Raw genomic sequence first — 10,114 nt, forward strand, 5'->3', positions numbered from 1 at the left:
CGGTTCGGCTGGCCCTCCAACTGCTCTCTAGGCGTCTTTTCCGACGTTTCATCTCTCTCAGCTCCCCGGTAAACCAGGGAGCCAGTCGAGATCTACGTCGGGTCAGAGGCCGCAAAGGCACGACTCGGTCCAATGCTGCGGCGGCAGTTGTCTCCCAAGCCGCCGCCTGATTTTCCGCCGAGTCGTGGACCAGATCCTCTGGATATGGCCCAAGCTCCGTCAGGAACCTCTCAGGGTCCATCATATAGCTTTATGTCTAGTTTCCTCCTCCACCTTTTGGATGACAAAGTTGTCAGCTAGGTTGGTTAGGAATCTGTTTGATCTCCTGCTCACTGCAGAGTTTGTCTCCCAGTTGATATCGAGATAGTTGTAGTCTCCCATTGCTATTGTGGTATGCTTCCTACATACATTTGTTAACTGGTTGGCAAAGAGTTCATCTTAATAGGTTGGTCTTAATAGGGAAAGCAAAGTCCTACATATAAGGTTTGGGAAAGTCATGTTTATAAGCTACTAGGTAGCTACTATCTCAGCACCTGTCAACAGGAACGTGACATGACAAAGAACCCACTTCTTTAAGATAGGGAAGGAGAATGGTGATGGATCATAGCAGCAAAGAAATAAAACAAAATTCATTACTACTGCCATCTGGTGGCCTTCTGCATTTGTGCAGTCCCAAATGGATAATTAGGGAAGCAGTGCTCAGTAGGATAGAAAGGATTAAGATAAGATAGATAAGATTAGACAGATAGACCTTTATTGTCATTTTTTTACTGTGGGCACAATGGCACACATTAAAAATGAAATTTAGTTGCTTGCTCTCAAAGTGTACACATAAGAGATCCCACTGGGAGACCACCTCAGATTGATTCCATACAGACAGCACCAAGCATCTCTAATAAAAACAGAGCACCTTAATTGCTTTTGCAGAAAACAAAATACAAGAATGAAATAAAACTGAAGGCAATAATATCTAGACAACCCTCCCAATACAGAGAAACACACTAGGTGTGTGTGGCAGGATGATAGCATTATACAACTCTAATAAAAAAAAAAAGCCACCACTTTAATTTTGAATGGCCTCTATTTACGAATATTTAAATGACAACTTTTTTTTTTTTTTTTAAGTCGACAGTCTTGATCTGAAGAATACTCGATAGCTTTTTTTTTACAGAGCGTCCCACGTCGACTCCGTGACAGCTGTTTAACCACGTTTTCCCATTCAGGCCGACGGTTCATAAAAGAGAAAAGAAGCAAAGGAGTGGAGATTCCCACTCACACCCGCTCTCACACACACAGAGAGACACACACACACCGAGGGCAGGCTGGCAGACGTTATAATCCAAATAACGTCCACTTTCCCCCCAATTAGTTAATTCGAGACATTCATCCAGTATAGCCAAACCTATCCAACAGGGCACATCCTCGAGTTCGTCCTAGTGTTTCTAAACCTTGACAATTTTAAGGCATGTGGACTTCAACTCCCAGAATTCCACAGCCAGCAATGCTGGCTGTGGAATTCTGGGAGTTGAAGTCCACATGCCTTAACATTGTCAAGGTTGAGAAACACTGGTCACTACAGCAACGGCTTCCAGAGAAGCAGAGCTCTGTTTCCATCTTACAGGAGAAACAACCAACGGTCCAGCCTCACAAAAACGAGGGCGGTCAGGTAGACGCTGCAAAACCCGGACGATCCCCAGATGGCAGCCAAGAGCAAGCGAGCTCTCGCCCCGTCCTTCGCACCCGAGCCCTCTTTTTTCCCCCGTCCGCTTCCTCCACCGCGGGCGCCTCTCGTCCTTCTCCCGCTGCCCGGCCGCTGCAATCCTCGTCCTTTCATTGGCTACCACGCCGAGGAGCGCCGGCTCCCGCTGTTTGCCTATTGGCTGAGGTGCCTCTGCAGGACGCCGAGGAGTGGAGGGGCCGCTCGGCGTGTCATTCGGGCGGCGCAAGCGCATTGGCCTCCGTTATTGTTAAAACAATTGTAGCAGAGCCGACGGGTACATTGTAGCTGTGAACGCCCCCTCCGGGTTTTCTGCCTCCCTCGGAGCGACGCCTTCCAGCCCCGTNACTTGGAATACTGCATCCAGTTTTGGTCACCACGATGTAAAAAAGATGCTGAGACTCTAGAAAGAGTACAGAGAAGAGCAACAAAGATGATTAGGGGACTGGAGGCCAAAGCATATAAGGAAAGGCTGCTGGAATTGGATATGTCTAGTTTAACGAAGAGAAGGACGAGGGGGGACATGATAGCAGTGTTCCAATATCTGAGGGGCTGCCACAAAGAAGAGGGAGTGAAACTATTCTCCAAAGCGCCTGAAGGCAGGACAAGAACCAACGGGTGGAAACTAATCAAGGAAAGAAGCAACCTAGAACTAAGGAGAAACTTCCTGACAGTTAGAACAATTAACCAGTGGAACAACTTGCCTCCAGAAGCAGTGAGTGCTCCAACACTGGAAGTTTTTAAGAAGAAACTGGACAGCCATTTGTCCGAAATGGTATAGGGTTTCCTGCCTGAGCAGGGGATTGGACTACATGACCCCCAAGGTCCCTTCCAACTTTATCATTATTATTATTATAGATTCAAACCAAATAAACCAGCAGTAATGATGTCACAGGTAGCCCTCGGCTTATGACAGTTTAATGACCGTTTAATGACCGTGCGAAGTACAATGGCACTGAAAAAAGTGACTTAGGACCGTTTTTTTCACGCTTGCAATCATTGCAGCATCCCCTGGGATCAAAATTCAGACGCTTGACAATTGCTTCATCTGTACGATGGCTGCAGTGTCCCCGGGATATGAGATCAGCTTTTGCAACCTTCTGATAAGCAAAGTCAATGAGGAAGCCAGAGTTACCTAACAACTGTGTTACTAATTTAACAACCGCAGGGATTCACTTAACAATTGTGGCAAGAGAGGTCGTAAAATGGGCCAAACCTCAACAAACATCTCGCTTAGCAACAGAAATTTTGGGCTCAATTGTGGTCTTAAGTTGAGGACTATCTGTATTTGTCTGAACTCTGTCCCAGGTCTATTGAAGATGAAATGTATTTATTGCAGAAATTCATGGGGAGACAGCTCCAATTGTTGTTGTTAATTGCGAAGTTGTGTCCGACCCATCACGACCCCATGGACAACGTTCCTCCAGGCCTTCCTGTCCTCTACCATCTTCTGGAGTCCATTTAAGCTCACGCCTACAGCTTCAGTGACTCCATCCAGCCACCTCATTCTCTGTCGTCCCCTTCTTCTATTGCCCTCAATCTTTCCCAGCATCAGGCTCTTCTCCAGGGAGTCCTTCCTTCTCATTAGGTGGCCAAAGTACTTGAGTTTCAACTTCAGGATCTGGCCTTCTAAAGAGCAACAGCTCCAATAATTCTCAGCTAGTCTAGCCCTAGTGTCCCACTTATATTGTTTCTACTTAAGACATCTGGAAGCCATCACCAGCTTGGCCAGGAAGACTGTAAAAAAGGATCAAATCTCAGCCTTTTGAGTTTTATGCAGACTTGGCCAGAGTAGCCAGGGATAGCAATCACTTTTATTGAAAACACCCTGTTTCAGATCCCTGAGAAAAGGTACGTTCATAAATGCAAATCAGTACATCCATTTAATCAACAGGTATGTTGCAACCCATATGTTGCAAACAGATTGCAGAGGATGTTTGCTCAGACTTTACTTCGGAAGAATGAAATAAGGAAATAATGATTGGTTTCCTGTATTTAGAAAAATGAAACTGGGATATTTTCAATGTTAGTGAGTTTTACAGATACAGTACCTTCTTGCCTTAGGAAGGCACTCTAATATCAGAAAGCTCTCATGCTATTTTGTAAGCCTACAGTGACCTTTGCAAAAGAATTGTGTTGATAGGTATATTCATTGCTCCAAAAAATCAAGTCATAAGCATACCCAAGCTTTTTTTTTTATATAGAGAATTCATTTAGGGAGGTTGATTCCAATTTCCAAATATTCCCTCTTTCCCTCCTCAGAGAGTTCATTAAATTATTTGATGCAGAAGACATTTTGGAATGATAGCACTTACATTTCTCTGATATCCATTCTCCTGTCTTCTAAATATAAGGCCTGTTTAAAATGCCATGCTGGCCTGAGAGGAAGGTCTTTTGGCCTTAAATATGGTAGTATAGATATTTTTTTAGCAAAAAGTACAAGTCACTTTGCTGAGAAAATATTTAAGGATTTTTGGAATCTGTATGTCTGGAATATCATACCCCCCCCCCCCGAGATCAGATCAGATTAATCCTGGTCTTTCACAAAATGTTAATCTGGAGGTGCTCCAGGTCCTGCTGATTGGGAGGTTAAATGGCCAATTGAGAGATTTGTTAATTGTTTTGTTTGGGTTTAGGTGACCCTTGTTGATTTTCTCATTCTTTAGTAATGTTTTGTTCTATAATTTATTTTAGTGTTGTTGGCTTCATAGTTACATTTACAAGATGGGTGGCAATATAAATGGAATGAATAAATAAATGTGCATATGTGTGAAGAAACTTAGAGCCAGCTTCCCTAACATTAGTGTTTTGTGTGTCTGTGTGTATGACTAGTCAGTCTCTCATAATTTTGCCCATCTACTCAGATCTCTGAAGAAGGATTTGCTGAGCCCACTCTGAGATCTTCTTCCATTGCATCCTGAGTTATAAGAATTTGGAATCCTTGCCTTAATGCTGAAAAGAAGACTAACAAAGGATTATTGTGGCTCCAATTTTCCCCCTCCTCTGGACTGGTAATATTATACTACTAATATAATGGTAGCTAAAATTGAAAGAAATGTAGCAAAAAATGCAAAATTCCATTAAAATCAGTGACATGCAATTACAGTAGTTCAGACTACAGTAAAAGAAATTATAGTTTGGAATAACCAGGCATTGTTCACTAGTGGCTATATAATCTATAAAAATATCATTGTATCCCATTTCCATCCTTTTGTATTTATGAAAAAGATTTAAGCACATAGGTTTAACTTTAGGTTCCTAAACTTTACATCTATTAAATATATATCATTAGCCAGCTCCCCTTTAAAAAAAAAAAACCCTGCTACAGTATGTGTTTCATTTAAGATTTTTTCTATTCTTGACATTTTAGAACACAGTGGTGTTCAAATAAAACATCTGGCCTTTCTTTAAAAAAAATTGCTATGGTATGTGTTTCATTTAAGACCTTTTCTCTTCTTGACATTTTAGAACACAACTGTGTTCAAATAAAAACATTTGAAACATGATTTTTCAATCAAATTTTAAAAACAACTGAGGCTGCAGAAAACTGATGAGGTATTTCAGATGACCTTGAAAATCAGTAAATGCCAATTCAGGAAATGCCTGTCAACACATTGCGTCAGTAATGACTCATTAATGGAAATGGATGCTTGCTTTATTTTGCTAAATGTTTTTGGTTTATTTTCTACAATTAAACTCTGAAATTCTCTTATGAATGAACTATAAAAAGAGCCACCTACCTAACTTTAACCAGTATATCAGGTGTTCACATTTTGGTACATCATTTTAAGTTTTCTCCCGAAGGCTAAATACCTACATTTAAATTTGCTTATCTTTAGTCTAATTTGAATGTGCGTAAGTAATAATGTGCTGCATGGTTTTGAAACACTGCAACTTTACAGTTCTATACTGTATTTTCTGATTAATTGCTCGTCCTCTTCTTTTCCTAAAAATTGCCAATTGTAATGAGCTCAAAGACACCACTGAGATACAGAATCATATATTTCAACAGCTTTTAACCTTCGTAATGATAATATTGTTTTATTTATTGCTTTCATATTAATAATATTGCTTTATTGCTTTGAACATTTCATAGATGTGGATTAATAAGCAAAAAGGTATGATACTTTGATACTTTATAAAGGACTTTACATACATGTATAACATATATATTTATCAGTTTATAGATCCATGAAATTTTGTTGTTGCATGTAGCAAGGCAGAGAAGTGAAATTGTTCAAATCCTGTGAAAAGTGTGTGACCTGGATAGAGTTATGCCAAGGGTGGGCAACTACGGCCCCTTTACAACTTGTGGACTTCAACTCCCAGAATTCCTGAACCAACCATGCTATGTATTAGCAACAATAATGGCAGGGCTCATTGCTCCAGAATGTGATCTGTGTCAAAAGGAAAGGATGCTGGAGATCCCAAGTTAAATGATTCTGTAGCAGAATGTGCATGGTCAGTACCAGTTATCAATGGAATGGAATGGAATGGAATGGAATGGAATAGAATAGAATAGAATAGAATAGAATAGAATAGAATAGAATAGAATAGAATAGAATATGGAAGGGAACCTATACTATCTCAGACAAGTGACTGTCTAGCCTCTTTTTAAAAATCTCCAGTGATGGAGCAGCCACGATTTCTGGGGGCAAGCTATTCCACTGGTTAATTGTCCTCACTGTCAGGAAGTTGCTCCTTAATTCCAAGTTGTTTCAGTTTCCAACCATTGTTTCTCGTTCTTCCCTCTGGTGCTTTGGTGAACAACCTGGCTCCCGCTGCCCTGTGGCAGCCCTTCAAATGCTGGAATACTGCTATCATGTCTCCCCTATTTCTTCTTTTCTTTAGACTAGCCAGACCTAAATCCTGCAGCCGTTCTTCGAATGTTTTAGTATTCAGGCCTTTGATCATCTTAGTTGCTCTTCTCTGAATTTTTTCCAAACTCTCAACATCTTTTTTGTGATATGGTGACCAAAATTGGCTGCAGTATTCCAGGTGTGGTCTTACTAGGGTTTTATAAAGCGGTACTAATACTTCACGTGATCTTGATTCTATGCCTCTGTTTATACAACCCAGGATTGTATTAGCTTTTTTGGCTGCTGCTGCACACTGCTGACTCATAGTCAAGTGATTGTCCACCAGGACTCCAAGGTCCCTCTCACAGTTACTGTTTTTAAGCCAGGTCTCGCCCAGTCTGTACTTGTACCTTTGAGTTTTCCTCCCTAAATGTAAAATTTTGCTTTTCTCCACATTGAAACTCATTTTGTTGAAGAGGGCCCATTGTTCAAGTTTGTCAAGATCTTTTTGGATCTTGAGTTTGTCTTTTGGGGTGTTGGCTACTCCTGCCAATTTGGTGTTATCTCCAAATTTGATGAGTTCCCCTTCAATTCCCTCATCTAAGTCATTGATGAAGATATTGAAGAGCATTGGGCCTAAGACGGAACCTTGCGGTACCCCATTGCTTACTTCTCTCCATGTGGATGTAGTACCATTGAGGACTACTCGTTGAGTACGGTTTGTCAGCCAGCTACAGATCCATCTGGTGGTGATGTTGTCTATTCCACCTTTTTCTAGCTTACCAAGGAGTAGGTTGTGGTCTACCTTATCAAATGCCTTACTGAAGTCTAAGTATACTATGTCCATAGTATTTCGCTGGTCTATTAGTTGGTCACTTTACTGAAGAATGAAATAAGATTGGTTTGGCATGATCTGTTTTTGACAAACCCGTGCTGGCTACTAGTTATAACTTTGTTTGCTTCTATTTGTTTGCAGATTTGTTTTTTGATAATCTTTTCCAGGATCTTCCCAGGTATTGATGTTAGAATGATTAGACCAGGGGTAGTCAACTTTGGCTCTTTTATGACTCGTGGACTTCAACTCCCAGAATTACTGAGCCAGCTGTGCTGGCTCAGGAATTCTGGGAGTTGAAGTCCACGAGTCATAAAAGAGCCAAGGTTGACTACCCCTGGATTAGACTGTAGTTTCCTGGGTGTTTTTTTTTCTTTTCTTGAAGATGGGAACCACATCAGCCGTTTCCCAATCCTCAGGCATTTCCCCGTGCCCCAGGATTTTTGAAAGATATGGTGCAATGGATCTGAGATAACATCTGCCAGCTCCTTCAGAACTCTGGAATGTAATCTGTCGGGTCCTGGTGATTTATATTCATCAAGGTCAGATAGGTGTTCTCTTACCATTTTCTTGCTTATTTTAATTTTTGTTTCTAGTTTGTCTTTTGCAGTGGGTTTTTTTTTGTATGTTGCGCTATAGTTTCTTTTTGTATGAAGACTGATGCAAAGTATGAATTAAGCAGTTCTGCTTTCTCCCTGTTGCCTGTTATTTCCTTGCCATCTTTTCTCTTTAGTGGACCTACAGTTTCCTTGACTTTTTTCTTGTTATTAATATACCACCTTTAAAGCGCTCCATGGCATCGGACCTGGATATCTCCGAGACCGCCTTCTGCCACAGATTTCCTCTCACGGACCAGTACGCTCCCACAGAGCGGGCCTCCTCAGGGTGCCGTCGGCCAAGCAGTGTCGGCTGGCGACCCCCAGGGGGAGGGTCTTCTCTGTGGGTGCCCCCACCCTCTGGAACGAACTACCCCCCGAGATCCGGACGATTCCGGATCTCCTATCTTTTCGCCGCGCCCTCAAGACATGGCTTTTAGTCGTTCGCCCAGACCGGATCCCTCTTAAAATTTATCCCTGTTAAAATTAGTCTTAAAATTAATTGTGTCGCAATTTATAAACAAAAATTAACCGATTTATTGGGGACAATGTTTGTGTTGTTTTAATATGCTGTGAGCCGCCCTGAGTCCTGTAGGGAGAAGGGCGGCATATAAGTCTAAATAAATAAATAAATAAAATAAATATCGGAAGAAACTTTTTTTATTATTCTTGATTTCTGTTGCAAGTCTTTGTTCGTTCTGAGCCTTTGCTTTCCTGACTTCATCTTTGCATGTTCTGGCTGTCTGCTGATAATCGGCCTTAGTTATGTGACCCTTTTTCCATTTTTTGTATTAGTCCTTTTTGTCTTTCAATTTGTCAGAGAGATCTTTGTGCAGCCATGCTGGTTTCTTCTTGAGTTTCTTGTTTTTTTCTTTTTCAGTGGTATTGTACTGGTATGGGCTTTTATGATCACATTTTTCAGAGTTTCCCATGTTTTGGGGGTTGTTTTCCCCTTTAGGATTTTCATCCATGGGATCTTTCCTAGGTTCTCTCTGAGTTTGTTAAAGTCAGCTCTTTTGAAGTTTAACAGTCTGGTTGGATTGTTTTCTGTTACTAGTGTTTGCATTATATTAAATTCCAGTATGACGTGGTCACTTTCGTGGTTCCAGTAACTTCAACTTCCTCTATCACTTCTTCTCTATTAGTAAGAATTAAGTCCAGTATAGCTTTATGTCTAGTTTCCTCCTCCACCTTTTGGATGACAAAGTTGTCGGCTAGGTTGGTTAGGAATCTGTTTGATCTCCTGCTCACTGCAGAGTTTGTCTCCCAGTTGATATCGGGATAGTTGTAGTCTCCCATTGCTATTGTGGTATGCTTCCTACATACATTTGTTAACTGGTTGGCAAAGAGTTCATCTTAATAGGTTGGTCTTAATAGGGAAAGCAAAGTCCTACATATAAGGTTTGGGAAAGTCATGTTTATAAGCTACTAGGTAGCTACTATCTCAGCACCTGTCAACAGGAACGTAACATGACAAAGAACCCACTTCTTTAAGATAGGGAAGGAGAATGGTGATGGATCATAGCAGCGAAGAAATAAAACAAAATTCATTACTACTGCCATCTGGTGGTCTTCTGCATTTGTGCAGTCCCAAATGGATAATTAGGGAAGCAGTGCTCAGTAGGATAGAAAGGATTAAGATAAGATAGATAAGATTAGACAGATAGACCTTTATTGTCATTTTTTTACTGTGGGCACAATGGCACACATTAAAAATGAAATTTAGTTGCTTGCTCTCAAAGTGTACACATAAGAGATCCCACTGGGAGACCACCTCAGATTGATTCCATACAGACAGCACCAAGCATCTCCAATAAAAACAGAGCACCTTAATTGCTTTTGCAGAAAACAAAATACAAGAATGGAATAAAACTGAAGGCAATAATATCTAGGCAACCCTCCCAATACAGAGAAACACACTAGGTGTGTGTGGCAGGATGATAGCATTATACAACTCTAATAAAAAAAAAGCCACCAATCTTAACTGGTCATTCTTTAATTTTGAATGGCCTCTATTTACGAATATTTAAATGACAACTTTTTTTTTTTTTTTTTAAGTCGACAGTCTTGATCTGAAGAATACTCGATAGCTTTTTTTTTACAGAGCGTCCCACGTCGACTCCGTGACAGCTGTTTAACCACGTTTTCCCATTCAGGCCGACGGTTCATA

Source organism: Protobothrops mucrosquamatus, unplaced genomic scaffold (assembly GCF_001527695.2).
Source record: "Protobothrops mucrosquamatus isolate PMUCROS unplaced genomic scaffold, P.Mucros_1.0 scaffold3405, whole genome shotgun sequence".
Classification (NCBI taxonomy): Eukaryota; Metazoa; Chordata; class Lepidosauria; order Squamata; family Viperidae; genus Protobothrops; species Protobothrops mucrosquamatus.